Consider the following 14704-nt stretch of genomic DNA (forward strand, 5'->3'; position numbering starts at 1 on the left):
AGAATGCAGAGGTATACAGGGAAGAAGAGAACTGTCAGTATAAGTAAGGACTGGATAGATAATTAAAACAGGGCATCGAATATTGATATGCAAGGAAAAAACAGATATCATCCAGAAAGTAGCAAACAGCAGTCAGCACAATAGCACAGAGGTATAGCATTTGTCTGTAACACTGTTAACCCACGTTCAGGAAATGGAGTCAGGTTGCCATTGGAGCTGGTTGAGGCAGTGGGGGATATAGTGAGTGGCCAACAGTCAGCTCTCCTGTTCTGGGGCATAAGGGAAAAATCCTATACCTGGGCAACCTCCATTGGAGATCTGAAACATTTCAGGACAGCCCATATTTGATACGGGTAGCAGCTATAATTTCCAGACACTGTTACGATAGCCATGTCCACTGTTACAGAAATTGACCAGAATCCACAGATATGACATCCCCAAGGCATCAGATCCGTCATTCTATGGACGTATTGAGGGCATCCCCAAGGCATCAGATCCGTCATTCTATGGACGTATTGAGGGCAACTTCCTGTGGAGTCAGAGACCCCCCTCCCAGTCAAAGGTCATATCTGCAATATAAGGAAAGGACTGATGTGAGAATTCAGGGATAGGTGAGCAAGAAACTGAGAAGAGCAGCCTAAAGTTGTCTGAGGTCAGGAGGGAGCTGGGGGAAGGGAAGGGAGTTAAAAAAAAAACAAAAACAGCAGAAGACAAAATAGAGGCATATCAGAAAGGCAGGGCAAGAATGTAGATATTCTACTTAAGTATGTAGTTTCAAATATCGGCCAGGTGTATTTTTAATGTAACTAAGGTGGACAGATATTGCTTATGCATGAAACAATGTGGGTACATGAGTTACCACTGAACAAACGAAAATTCTTAACAAAAAGAACAACTCCAAACATAGGTGCTCTCTCTTTCTCTTCTTCCATTTTAGCAAATCTTTAAAGTATTTTAATGTTATGACTGTAACAGAGACAAGCTTAAGTCAAGGCATATTTAAAGTCCATGAAATCAGTACTGAATTTAGCATACAGTTCTTACCGTCAGTGGTGTCCTCAGCACCTGTAACAAACCTCATATAAGACTACATTCATTAACATTTACACTAAGTGCACATGATCTGTATTCAAGAACATCCCTACCACATTTTGTTTTGCTTTCCAGTCACTCAGAAAGATTACAGTAAGTGCACATGTAGTCTACACTTTGTGGTACCCTTTATGAATCTGCCTCAATATTTAAGGCTGCAAGAAAATCAGTAGGAAAACTAAGATTAGGAGTAAGAAGGTGTGAGTTATGTTTGTGTTGTCTGTTTATTCAGAACAGGGTACACTTAGTGTACACTTAGTGTACACATAATGTAGGCATTTATGAATCCCAGGAATTTTCTCCTTCAAATCTTTTTAGTATTTCACAGTATAAAAATACAGATTTTCCTAACCATCCTCAAAATTATCATTCATAGTGTGTGGTTGTCTTGTGAATCACTAGTACATGTTTAAACTGTATATGGCACTATGTCCATTCTGAAAATATATGACTCTTGCATTAGGATCCTTCCTCTGTAATACTCTTAAGGAATTTCAAAGCCTGATGTAGTCCATCATAGGTTCATATGATTATAATATCTGCAAGGCATATCAGTCTGGAACCATAATACACTTGATAACACCCATCAGGTGAATGTCACTAGAGAGATCTTAGGCGAGCCCATGACTACTTTTCCAGTTAAACCTTAATAATTCACCTTAACAGCAGTGTGCATTTCATTCAGTTTAATATGAATATGTAGTTTAGTCTAGAGATGGTATTTGCATTGGGATATAAATCTAGCAAGCCAGCATGTCTTGTTTATTTTTTGCTGAAGGTTCAATTCCATAGTTAGGGAGTTTGTGGTTCTGTTAGTTTTCTAAAGGTGAAAGAAGCCAATGAGGGTAGTATATAACCTTTGTGGCCTTAAATGTTAAACATAGGTCACCACAGAGAAGTATATAACACATACAGTATAAGGATAGGGGTTCAATTCTACTGGGTAGCTAATGATATTCAGGCTTGTGATTTATTTTATTTAGAAATCTCTGGTATCTTTCAGGTTGTTCAATCTGTTTGGACAAAGACATGCTAAAATGGACAGTGCCATCAGTAATTAGTCTGATAACAGATAAGTAGAGTTATTATAACTTGTTTTGATGTATATGAGATGCCTTTAGATATTAATTAGGCCAGACAGAAGTACTTCTGGAGTTGTCAGTGAAAATACCAAACTATCTGGTCACTGAGTGGTCACTGAATTAGTTTGGATTGGAGAGGTGTCTGTGTGATAGGTTGCAGAACAGCTCTGTTTCCCAGATTTAGCAATACTACACTTTTTGGTATTTAGTTTAAGCTTGCTTTCTTTACACCAGATAGTTTTAGTATTTAGACCAAGCTGCAGTTAACTGTTATAACACATTGTGCAAATACAGAAGCACAGCTAGGGTGGGGTGAGATAGGCAACTGACCTGGGCTTAAAGTGTCAGGGGGGCACAATCAGCTGATCTTGATCTCTCTTTAATGCAATACCAGCTTTTAAAGCCAGTATTGCATTTGCAGTTAGACCTCAGCATGTGTGATCTAAACTGTAGCAACTGCTTGCTACAGTTTAAAAAGAAGATTTTTTTTTTGTAAAGTAAAACATAAGCACTTAGCCCTCTATGCAGGCAGGATATAAACTGTATCAAATGTTTGCTACATTTGTAGCAAGCAGTTTGCTACAGTTTAAAAAGTAGAATTTTATTTTTTTTTTAATTAAGTAAAATATGAGCGCTGTAGCTGTGCAGGCAGAATATAAACTTTAGCAACTGCAAATAGTTTGCTACAATTTAAAAGAAGAATTTTTTAAACAAAATATGTTGAAGGAGGGTATAGGACAAGGACCTTAATGGCTGTGGTGGTCATTTTTTTTTTTTTTTTTTTTTTCCTGTTATAAGTCAATCTCTTATAATGTTGCAATTGTCTTATTACAGTATAGTTTATTTTTTGTTTGCTCTTTATGTGAAGAGTAGAGGAGACTGGTTGAACCAGATATGATTCTGAGCAAACAACATCATCTAGCTTGCAATCATCAGCAAATTTAATTATTCATAGGCCTGGTTTACTAGTTTGAAGTTATAGAAGTACATATAGAATGAGTCTCAGCACAGAAACCATAGGGCCAACACTGGTCACTTTTTTTTTTTTGTGGCTGCAGCTTCTTGAACCATGCATATTATGTCTGACAGTTTATTAACTTCTCTGTATAAGGGTTTATGCTCAGGTCTTTATGTTTGTAAATAATATCTGCAAAGAACATTAGCTTTATCCATATCATGGTATGTTGTGTGAACCACATATCTGCTTTCCACAGTTTTTACGACCCTTTCAAAGAATTTTATTAGGTTAGGTAGGCATGGCCTAAACTTGATGAAATAGAACTGGTGAGGGTGCAGAACAAGAAGAGTTTCAATATCTGAATTTAGAAAGCCTGATACAATGCATTCCATAGCTATGTAAACTAGATTAAGTAAGTTTATGGGACTGTATGCCACCAGGGTCAGAAATAAGGATACCGTTTGTATAAAGGCATTAAAGTGGGCATTATCTCTGCTTATATAAAATCAGTTATATTTCATGTTTTTGCCAATACAGATGTTTACCTCTTCCAGCAAGTTAAAGGCTGCAGGCCTCACCCAGGCCCATATTCCTGCTCTGAGTTGCAGATAAATCCAACAGGTGCATCTCTGCAGCAGTTCCCTACTGGGCTGTCTTGCTTCATGCTTTTATTGTCTTCGGGTCTTCCGGTCTTATGTATCTCCATCCTAAGTGTTTGCTGGTTTTCCACTGACAAACTAACTTACTATCTTTTGCTTGCAATTTTTCTTCATATATAACACAGCAATTGCAATGTACGAGTCAATGCAATTCAATTTCCTGACTAACTTTCTATGAGGATGTTTAAACACACCAGTTCCTTGTCTTGTACTTAAGGACACAATATACTTTTACTGTACCTAACATGTTATAATATAAACACATATATGCATACATACATACATTTTGTCACCCACTTTGTGTTGTGAAACCTAGTATGGCATCTTATTTGCTCATACTTCTGTGTGAACCACAAGGAACATATATGTTTCCAGAAGTGTAAGAAGTTTTTCTTGCAGCAGACTCTCCTGAGGGGCATTGAGTTCCTGAATGATAGGAAATTCAACTAGAACTCAACATGTTTCAGGCACTATGCAGTTTTAAATACACCACATCATAGGTTCCTTGGCATAAAAAAAGAAATTGAGAGGATGTAAGATGAGGCCACTGTTACTTTCCTTATCAGTCCCCATCTTCTACTTCTTTCAAAACAAGGAGCGATATTTTTTAATTTAGACAGAACTATAATATAGGGTACACATCTTTTGTCTTTTTAGCAGCATGGAGTGTGTAGCTTTTAATATGTTTATCATATAATTAAACAATTACATAATAACACTGTATTATAGCTGTACTATATAGCTGGGGTGTAATCAAAATTTCTGAAATTGAAGGTTTATGTCCAGACTGTTCTTGCAAATTTCTGATCTGTACACCAAACATCTACAAAAGTGGGCACTTCTTCCCCCAATGTAACCATCCATTTGTCTTTGGTATAGATTATAAATTACTGAATTGAAGATGGGGCACATAAAATAAAATTACAGAATTGTGAGGCAATAGTGGGGTAGGTGGCAATTTAACTAAAGTTTATTAATTAGAACACTTATTTTTTCTTTGTTGTCCACCTGCACCCTTTTACCTTTATTTAGGAGTTTGAAACTGGCACGAAGTCATGCAAAAGATTGGCTCTGTAAAATGTCCATAGTGGTAACACAACCAACAGAACACTATTGCGTTGTGGGACACATCAACCTGTGTTCCACTTAAACAGTTCATGAATATTTTGACGATTTGGTATTTACATTAAGTGTGGTAGCGTTAATACCTAGATCAGCTTTAATTGTCTGTGAACTCAAAATTATAAGTAAAATCTAAAAATAGAAAATTGGAGTTATTCTTTGTTCCCTACCTTCTTCTTGAATATTTGACCTGTGTGATTTTCCAATTTACCAATAATTTCATAGTTATTATCAACATCCCATAGTATTGTACCATCTGCATACATTGTCATACTAATAAATGATAAAGACACTGATACTAAGTTACTGGAAAAAAAAAACTTAAGAGGATGCATTACTGTTCCATATTGCTGTCTTAATTTTATGGTGACCAAATAAGAGTGGCTTTACTTAAGTTTTCCATGGGTCATTTACTTGTTTACAGGTTCTTTTTTTTTTTTGGTAAATTTTCATCTGGTAAAATCTATCATCACTTTGTTTTAAAATTGGATCAATGGCAAATGTCTTGAGATCATTGAAGAAATCTTTTCTTGGATAGGGTCAATATTCTTTGCTAGATCAATATACACAACACCAGGAAGTTGATGAAGATCCATATATCTGCTAATGTGCTTCTGAAAATCAGCCAAGCTGTAATTGTAATGTGGTCTTTGCTGAATCCATGCTGTTCAATAGCAGTAAGATGTTACCATTGCTGAGAAAAATCTGATTTTTCAATGATTTAGAAGGAGTATGAAAGATGGATGATAGGTCTGTAGACGTCAAGGAATTACCTTTGGCCTCTCAAAGGAATGGAGATAACAGAATGGTCAGGAATGGTGCCCGATGCTGTATGATTGAGACAGATACTTATAAAGGTGTAATAGGCCTTTAATGAATGTCAGCAATAGGCTGTCACACCCAAGATAACCATAAGTAAGAAATGAAGCAATGTCACAATTTGAAAAGAGAAAGCAGAAACCAGTCTTTGAGGCCCAATAGGGTGTTACTGGACCATGCAGGAACACAGCAAGTAATCGGTGCAACAGCAAATGTTTTTCAAATCCTGAAGTGGTCTCCTTTGGTGATAAGAGTATCTGATTACTAACCATCAATGTAGTTCACCCTCATTTTGTACATTGGCCAGTGAGGTTATTTTTCTCAAGTCAAAAAATTCTGAGATTTTGAACAAAACAGCTTTTGATACGTAAGAAAGTTAGTTTTGACAGTTTTAGTTAAGGATGTACAATAATACTTCTTCAAATGCTATCTCTCTGCAAAGATGAATCAAGGACTTTGAAATTACACTACCATGGTTATCTAGAGGTAATAGCATTCTGAAGTTGTCTATTTACCCAGGTGTATTTAGTAGGGACACTTGTTCTTTATAGCTGATGATCAGTGGTTATTGTTGTTACCTCTAGGAATGATTTCTTTTTTCAGCTGGTTGAAACAACTGGTAACTAAGCAGTGGTCAGTAAGAAATACTTGGTTTTCTATGGGTTTGCTCACAGTGTCTGGTGAATTGCTAAATAATCAGTCCAGTAAAGAGTGCACATCAGAATGGATGCTTCACCATGGGGGATGCATTACTGATAGAGTCATTGAAAACTGTTGTAGATTTTCAAGGAAAGCATCAATTTTTATTTATTTATTTATTTATTTATTTATTTATTTAAATTTGTTGACCGGGAGTGTCCGACTGGATGTAGGTCCATTTTCAGCGGAAGCCCAGGGAGAAAAGCTCCATAGTAAAATAAACAGACAGTAGTTACATTGGATTACATGGCGATTAACAATTTAACATAGCAATTACTTACAACATATTTACAGTTGAAGAACATAGTACATCAGTAGACAACTAGAATCTTTATCTGTGACATAACAGACATTAACAAATGTTACAATGAGAAGTTCCTGCTGTATAATAAGTACTAGGCTTATGAGCATCTGAGCTTGCTATAATCAAGGTAGTTAGTGGGGTGGAAAGAAAGGTAATGGTTGGATGGGGTGGATGATATTAGAGTGGGAGTTGCAAGGGCATAGCCAGCATATTTTTAGGTGCGCTTTTAGTAAAGTTTTGAAGTGGGTGCATGATGGTACGGAGGTAATTGTGGGTGGGAGTGAGTTCCATAATTTGGCTATGGCGCAAGAGAATAGTGCTTCACCAGCAGAGTTATTGGCTTTAGTGATATGCAAGTGATTTTGCACATTCTCCTGGTGTAAAAGTAAATACTTCTAATATATGGCATTAATTCCAAGAGCAGTGATGATTATGCATTAGATGAAGTAGGCAGGAGGCAACAAACCAAGCAAATGCACAATTTTATATTTCCTCTAATGGAGCATTCAGATATGAGCCATTATGTTCATATTATGTGGAGCTATTAGATGTTTTGATGCTGTGATGTTTCTTGTTTGCTTTTCTCTCAAAAGTGAATAGTCATTTATTATATCTGTGGGCATGATGTTTTGAACTTTGAAGCTGGACTTGGTTATATTTTTAATGATTGACTTGGTAGTGTCTTTAATTACTGACTTGGTAGCTAGGTAGCTATGACCCAAGGGTACAGGAAAACATCTGACTGTTTAAGTTAAAGTTAAACTCTTATTGGTATCCAAAGATTAATCCCTGGAAACCTGCAGCCACTGAAAGGATAGTTTGTGGCCTTGGGATAAACTGGTGTGGCCAACGAAACATTAACAGTGCCTATCTGGCAAATTTTGATTATTTTTTCTTTTCTAACCAGAACTGTGTTAGTTTTGTTTTTAAGTGACATTTTCAGCATTATACCATTTAGAAATACTTCAGAAAACATACTGCTGTTTTATGGAATGCCCTTCAATGTTAGCAAAAATACTAAATCAGGGAGCCAAGTGCATTATTTATTACAAAAATAATAAACACACAATATTATAAGAATTTCTGAATGATTAAAGTGGGTGTCATGTCTTAGAAATACAAAAATCAAATACCTTGTAATAAAATAAATATGGTATAGTTGACACCAACCAATTAGCAACAGCGAAGCAAGAACCTGATTTATAAAATGCTGATTATTAAAATATAGCACAGTATCCATATTCAGCTTGTTTGAATACATCAAAATATCTTGCAGCATAATAATTTAAAGGAAGAAATTATAAACAATTGTTTATGGATATTAATGTTATTCCAGTAACCTCCTGCTGTGATTAATGAAACAATGAGTAGATCATCTGACCCAATGAAAGAACCTGAGTCATGCTAAGAAAATCGACTCTTTCTTTTTATCAATGGATTGCAGAAAATAAAAAAAAAATGGATGTTCTTCATCTCACATTGCTGCAGTCATAACCTGTGGGTAGTCCGCTGTCCTCGATCGGCCCGAATACCAAAGAGCTGGGCTGGCGTCGGTCATTGTCGCCTAGAGCTGATGTCAGTACGTCGTAGTACATAAGCGCATGACCGACGCCATATCCTCAGTCTTTCTTGCCGCGTGGTCCGAAGCAGAAGCAGCATTTGCAAGTGCCGTTCAGCGTTCTGAAATTTTCATTTATCGAGTTTCAGACCGAAGACCAAGTTGGGCTAAGTACCCCGTTGGGGAAATCTTTGTCTTTTCTTGCCTCAGTTATCCGGATGTCAGAAAAAGTTAATAATTGCATTTCTTGTGGGAAACAGATACCTCATAAGGATTTTCATTCTTTCTGTATTCCTTGCTTAGGGCCTGAGCACGACGTGGTCGGGTGTCGCTTTTGTGCTAGATTTAACAAGCGCACCATTAAACGGAGATTAGACTGTGCCAGGCTTGTTTTCGGTAAAAGGTGTAACTATAACATGCCGTCGGATCCTCTGACGCCCGCTACCGCTAAAAAGCGTAAAGATAGATCTTTGAAGTCTAAACCGGATGAGTCGTCCGTTGCGGACGCCGGTTCTACGGAGCCTCCGGTTGAATCTGTGGATCCTGCCGAGGGTTCGGCTGAATCCCATGGGGAACCTTTACTTTTACAGGAGTTGGCCTCTCAGGAGTTAGGCCCGGCTGAAGGTGCTTCTCAGGTGTCTGTAGTTCCATCTTTACAGAAGGTTATTAGGCCTTCTACTTCAGTGGCTAAAGCCCATGCTAAGGCCAAACCTTGTCATGTTGGCCCTGGTCATAGTTCTAGCTCTCCAGCCCCTGTTCCTAAAAAGCATATGTTAAAATGGCTGAGGACTTGATTACTTTGATCAGGGTTCTATGCCCCAGAGAAGAGGCCTAGGGTGGAGGCAGATTTAGAGGGGATGGATCATTCCTCAGACTACTCTGATTCCTCAGCTGAAGAAATTCAGGAATTCCCTTCTTATTTAGATTCGGATGCAGAGAACTCCTGTCCTTCTGCTTCTCCTCCAGAGGATTTTTCTTTTTCTGAGACTTTACATTCCATGAGGGAGCATTTCAAGTGGGAAGGTCAGGATTTTTCGGATTCTCGGAAACGGCTCAGGGAATTTTGTTTCTGCCACAGCATAGGCCCTTGGCTATTCCTCCTGTCTTAGAAGTTGTTCAGGATGTTTTTCTGAATCTTCCCTTAATCCTGATTCTTTACCTCCTGCCCCTGTTAAGCCAGACAGATATTATAGAGTTCCAGAAGCACATAAGTATTTGTACAAGAGTCCTAGAGCTGATCCGGAAACTATTACTCAAGGTCCGAAGGGTATTAGGGCTTCTGTGGCTAAGAATCCAGTTCCTTTGGATAAAGATTCTAGAGCTTTAGATAGATGGGGGAAAAAAGTGTACACCTCCTCTACGTTAGCTATGAGGGCTTTGAATTTCCAATTTCATATGCTGAAGTATCAGAATTTTTTGTTAGGTCAATTGAAATCTAAGGTGGATGCTTTATCTGAGGGTATAGAGTGTAAGGAGCTCCAGGAGTTGGTTCATGCATCAGATCAAGTTGGCAAGCATTCTTTGCAGTGTGGTTTCGATGCTCTTCAGGCTGCATCCAGGGTGGCTGCTACAGGTTCAGTTATTCGTAGACATGCCTGGCTTAAGGATCAAAATTTGTCAGAGCATGTTAAGGCTCGGATTTTGGATGCTCCTCTTCAATCTGAAGTACTTTTGGTCCTTCTGTGGAATCAGTTTTGAAAAAGATGGAAGATAAGGCTAAGTCTATGCAGACGGTCAAAGATTTTATGCAGGTGCAGCCCCCTAAGTTTAGTAGGAATTGGCCTGCTAGAGGATGGTCTTTTCCTTCTTCGGATTATCAGTCTAAGGGCAGGTCTAGGCATGGTAGAGACAGAGCTCACGCTCAGGGTTCTTTCAGACCTAGGACTTGGAGTTCTCCTGCACAGTCTTCTGGTGAGGGCAGGGGTCAGCCTTTTCATAAACAGACCCAATGACCTGTATCTTCCGCTGCCAGACCCTTCTCTACTGGCAGCTCCTCTAGGAGGAAAGTTGGGACTTTTCAAACAAAACTGGCATTTGGTCACCCAGGACAAATGGGAGTTGGATATAATAAATCACGGGTACAAGTTTTATTTTCACACTTTTCCTCCTTTCAAAGGCATGCCGGATGTGCCTCCACAGCAAAGGATGGAGGCTCAGGAGTAAATTTCTTTACTTTTACAGATGGGGGCAATTCAGGTGGTCCCTCCGTCAGAAGTAGGCCTAGGTTTTTATTCCTGTCTATTCCTAGTGCCAAAGAAAGGAAACACTTGGAGGCCAATTCTGGATTTGTCCATTCTCAATACCTACCTAGACATTCCAAAGTTCAAGATGTTAACATTACAACAACTTCTGCCTATGCTGGGCGAAGATCACTGGATGGTAACCCTGGATCTCAAAGAGGCCTATCTTCACATCCCTATCAGGCCCAGCTGCAGGAGATTCCTGAGATTTCGGGCTGGTGCTTCTCATTATCAGTTCTCTGCATTGCCCTTTGGTTTATCTACTGCGCCCAGAGTATTCACAAAAGTTCTGGCTCCTGTAATTGCTTTTTTCAGACAGAGAGAAATACAAATTTATCCTTATCTGGACGATTGCCTGATTCTTGCTCAAAACAAAGACAAGTTACTACAACACCTCCAGTATGTAATGGCAGTTTTAAGGTGCCTAGGGTATTCTGTGAACGAAATAAAGTCCAGTCTAGTGCCCTCTCAGGGCATGTGCTTTCTGGGTGTGAGACTGAATACAGCTTCTCAGATGGCATTTCTGACCCCGGACAAACAAAGAACTCTTCATCTATACTTCCAGCAGTTATCAGTAATGTCCAGGCTGACTGCAAGGACAGTCCTTCAAGCCTTGGGGTTCATGGCATCTTGCATTCTAGTACTTCCCAATGCCAAACTGCATATGAGGAAGCTACAATGGTATCTCAAAAGTGTGTGGACTCAACACTGCCACGGTTTGGACACTGTCATTCGGATTATACCTTGCATCCAGAAGGAATTCTTGTGGTGGGCTCAGGAATGTCACCTAAACAAGGGACTCTCTGTGACCCAACCAGAGGCGAGTCAGATCCTAACGACGGATGCCTCGGACTTGGCTTGGGGAGCACACTTCAATGGGAAATGGATACAAGACATGTGGCCTCCCAAACTACTACATTTGCATATCAACATGAAGGAGATGTTAGCAGTCCAATTTGCTTTGATGGCCTTCAAGGACCTACTTCAGCCGGGACAGGTGTTGATTCAAACAGACAACACAACAGTCATGTGGTACATCAACAAGCAGTAGGGAACCCATTCCTACCCTCTTTGCAGACAAGCAATGATTTTGTGGGAGACTGCTCTGAGTTTGCAAATCAATCTTCAAGCACGGTTTCTGCCAGGAGCACAGAACTCCCTAGCAGATGTATTGAGCAGGCAAATTGTGGATCCCCACGAGTGGAAACCGGATCCTCAGGTATTCAAACAATTGACCGTGGCTTGGGGAACTCCAGACATAGATCTGTTCGCTTCTCCACTGAATTTTCAACTGCCAAAATTTTGCACAAAGATGTTCCACCCAAATGCTTGGAAAGTGGATGCTCTATCTTTCAGTTGGAACAACCTTCACATTTATGCTTTTCCTCCTCTGCCTCTTCTTCCCAAGGTACTCTTGAAAGTCAGGCGGGACAAGCCTTGCATGATTCTAATGGCACCAGATTGGCCACGTCAGCATTGGTATCCTCTGCTGAGGAGTTTAATTCAGGAGCCTCCTTGGCTTCTGCCACAGGTTCCTCATTTGTTATCCCAGTCAAACAATCATTTTCTCAATGTTTGGGTGCAGTCCCTGCATCTAACAGCCTGGCGTATTCTGTGATGGAGCCGGTGGGGTCTCAGCTTCCTCAACAGGTTTTAGATGTCATTTTGGAAGCCAGGCGGCCTAGTACTAGAAAAGTTTATGCTGATAAATGGAAGAGATTTTTTCTTTGGAGCACAGCAAAGGGCTTTGATGTTTCAGTGCCTAATTTGAGTTTTGCACTACAGTATCTTACTGAATTACTGGACAAGGGTTTGTCATTCTCTTCTGTGAAGGTTCATGCTGCAGCCATTTCTGCTCACTATGATTGTGACCCTCCTTTATTTTCTCACCCTTTGTTCAAACAATTTCTTAGAGGGGCAAAGAATATAAGACCCCCACGTAGAGCTCCTACTCCTTCCTGGGATCTCAATTTTGTGTTGGAGAAACTTACTTTACCTCCTTTTGAACCTGCAGCTACGTCTGAATTGAAGTTTTTGTCTTGGAAGACTGCTTTTTTGTTGGCCATTACTTCTGCTAGGAGGGTATCTGAATTGCAGGCACTCATGGCAGTTGAACCCTTTCTGATATTTCATAAGGATAGAGTTTCTTTACGGACTAACCCTACTTTTATGCCTAAAGTGATTTCTAATGTGGCCTTGAACCAGTCTATTCATTTGCCTACTTTTTATGCTGACCCCCAAAATAGGGGGGGGGAAAGTCTTGCATTCTTTGGATATCCACAGGCAGTTACGTTATTATTTGAGCAGAACTAAGGAGTTCAGACAGACTCAACAGTTATTTGTTTCTTTTGCTTTGGGTTCACAAGGGAAAGCTGTTTCAAAGCAGACTATTTCAAAGTGGATTGGTCAATGTATTGCTTTTTGTTATTCTCATCATGGGAAGAATGTTCCTGCTGGGATCAGACCTCATTCTACTAGGGCTACTGCCACATCTACTGCTTTTTGAGGGGTAGCTACTAAGGATATTTTGGAGGCAGCTACTTGGAGTTCAGTGCACACTTTTACTAAGCATTACCATCTCCCTCTTTATTCCAAGTCCAGGGCTGGGTTTGCCACTGCAGTTTTACAGGGCATGTTAGCAGCTCCTAATGCTATTTAGTTTGCCAGCCTCCCTTTTCCTTTGCTTTGGGATTCTACCCACAGGTTATGACTGCAGCAATGTGAGACGAAGAACATAGTACAGTTTTGTACCTACCATAAATGTAGATGTTCGAGGATCTACATTGCTGCAGTCCAATTATCCCTCCTTCCCCTCTATAGTTTGTGGTTGCTGTGTTTTTTTAGGATTATCTTTATTTCCACACTGGTAGTTGTTGGGCGTTTACTATTTTGGCTCTGGCCTTCTTTCATTCTTAGGCCTTCTGACATCTGGGGCAAGAAAGACTGAGGATATGGCGTCGGTCATGCGCTTATGTACTACGACGTACTGACGTCAGCTCTAGGCGACAATGACCGACGCCAGCCCAGCTCTTTGGTATTCGGGCTGATTGAGGACAGCGGACTACCCACAGGTTATGACTGCAGCAATGTAGATCCTCGAACATCTACATTTATGGTAGGTACAAAACTGTACTTTACAGGTTGTTAAATTACTATTTCATACAATGATTGGAAATGTGTCTTCTACAATTTGGGGAGTCCATTTGTTGTTGAATGTACAATCTAGCCATTTTCTGTTTGCATTATTGTTAAAAGTTTTTTTTTTCAAAATTCTAGATGTACATGAATCTTGAAAATCTGTTTGCAGGGAGACTATGTCCTCTGCCAACTATACTATTGTTGATGCCTTTCTCCCCACACCCGGGAAATACATTTACTGATTCCAAGTTTACAGTTCCTCAGAGATACAAGGAATACTTCACTTTGTTATAATACCATTTTGTTGTTGTTGTTAAACCAGGTGAGTGAACTGGTCCTTCTCAGAACCCTTTTCTGTAATGATTTAGACAACAAAGGCAAGAGTAAATTCAATATATATCAATATTTTAGTGTAACCAATCAGCCCATGTGCTTTTGAGATATCAAAGACAATGGAGTGCATGAAAGAAATCTACAAAAACATAAAGAGAATATGCAAAAACAGTGATTGTAAGTCAAAAGTAAACCCTGGAATATAGAGCTGTTAGGCAGAGATGTTATATGTAAGCCAATATGTTGCCTCTGGGGGCTACCTTGCAAGCAACTAGATTGGGTGATACAGGGGTAGATAAACATTTGTTAAGAGTACGACCTGTTTAAAATAGTGTTCATGGTTTTGCTATGTTACACAGGAACAGATCTTGCAGTATGATATATATACATATATATATATATATATATATATATATATATATATATATATATATATGGATCTACCTGACTACGTCGAAACTGCAAAAGAGCGAAAACGACTTCACCGACGCCAGAAGATCGACAAGGCAGAAGACCGACGGAGGAAGACACCGATGCTGAGAACACTGAGATGGGGAAAGGATGTGTAAGTATGTGGTAGTGACGGACGTTAGGGTGCGAGTAAGGTAAGTGTGCGATGTTGATGGTGTGTAGGGATAGGGGTGGGATAAGTGAGTTAGGGTTAGGGCGCGGGTTAGGTGAGGGTGCGAGTAAGGTAAGT

The 14704-nt window shown here is 39.5% G+C and overlaps 1 protein-coding gene across 1 annotated transcript in view; it reads left to right on the forward strand.

Moving 5' to 3' along the window:
• SYT7 (synaptotagmin 7) overlaps positions 1-14704 on the forward strand; it is a 1049768-nt gene that overhangs the window by 103086 nt on the left and 931978 nt on the right. The gene's annotated exons all lie outside the window — the stretch shown is intronic.

This window comes from Protopterus annectens, chromosome 17.part0 (genome assembly GCF_019279795.1).
Source record: "Protopterus annectens isolate FY-2018-M chromosome 17.part0, PAN1.0, whole genome shotgun sequence".
Classification (NCBI taxonomy): domain Eukaryota; kingdom Metazoa; phylum Chordata; order Ceratodontiformes; family Protopteridae; genus Protopterus; species Protopterus annectens.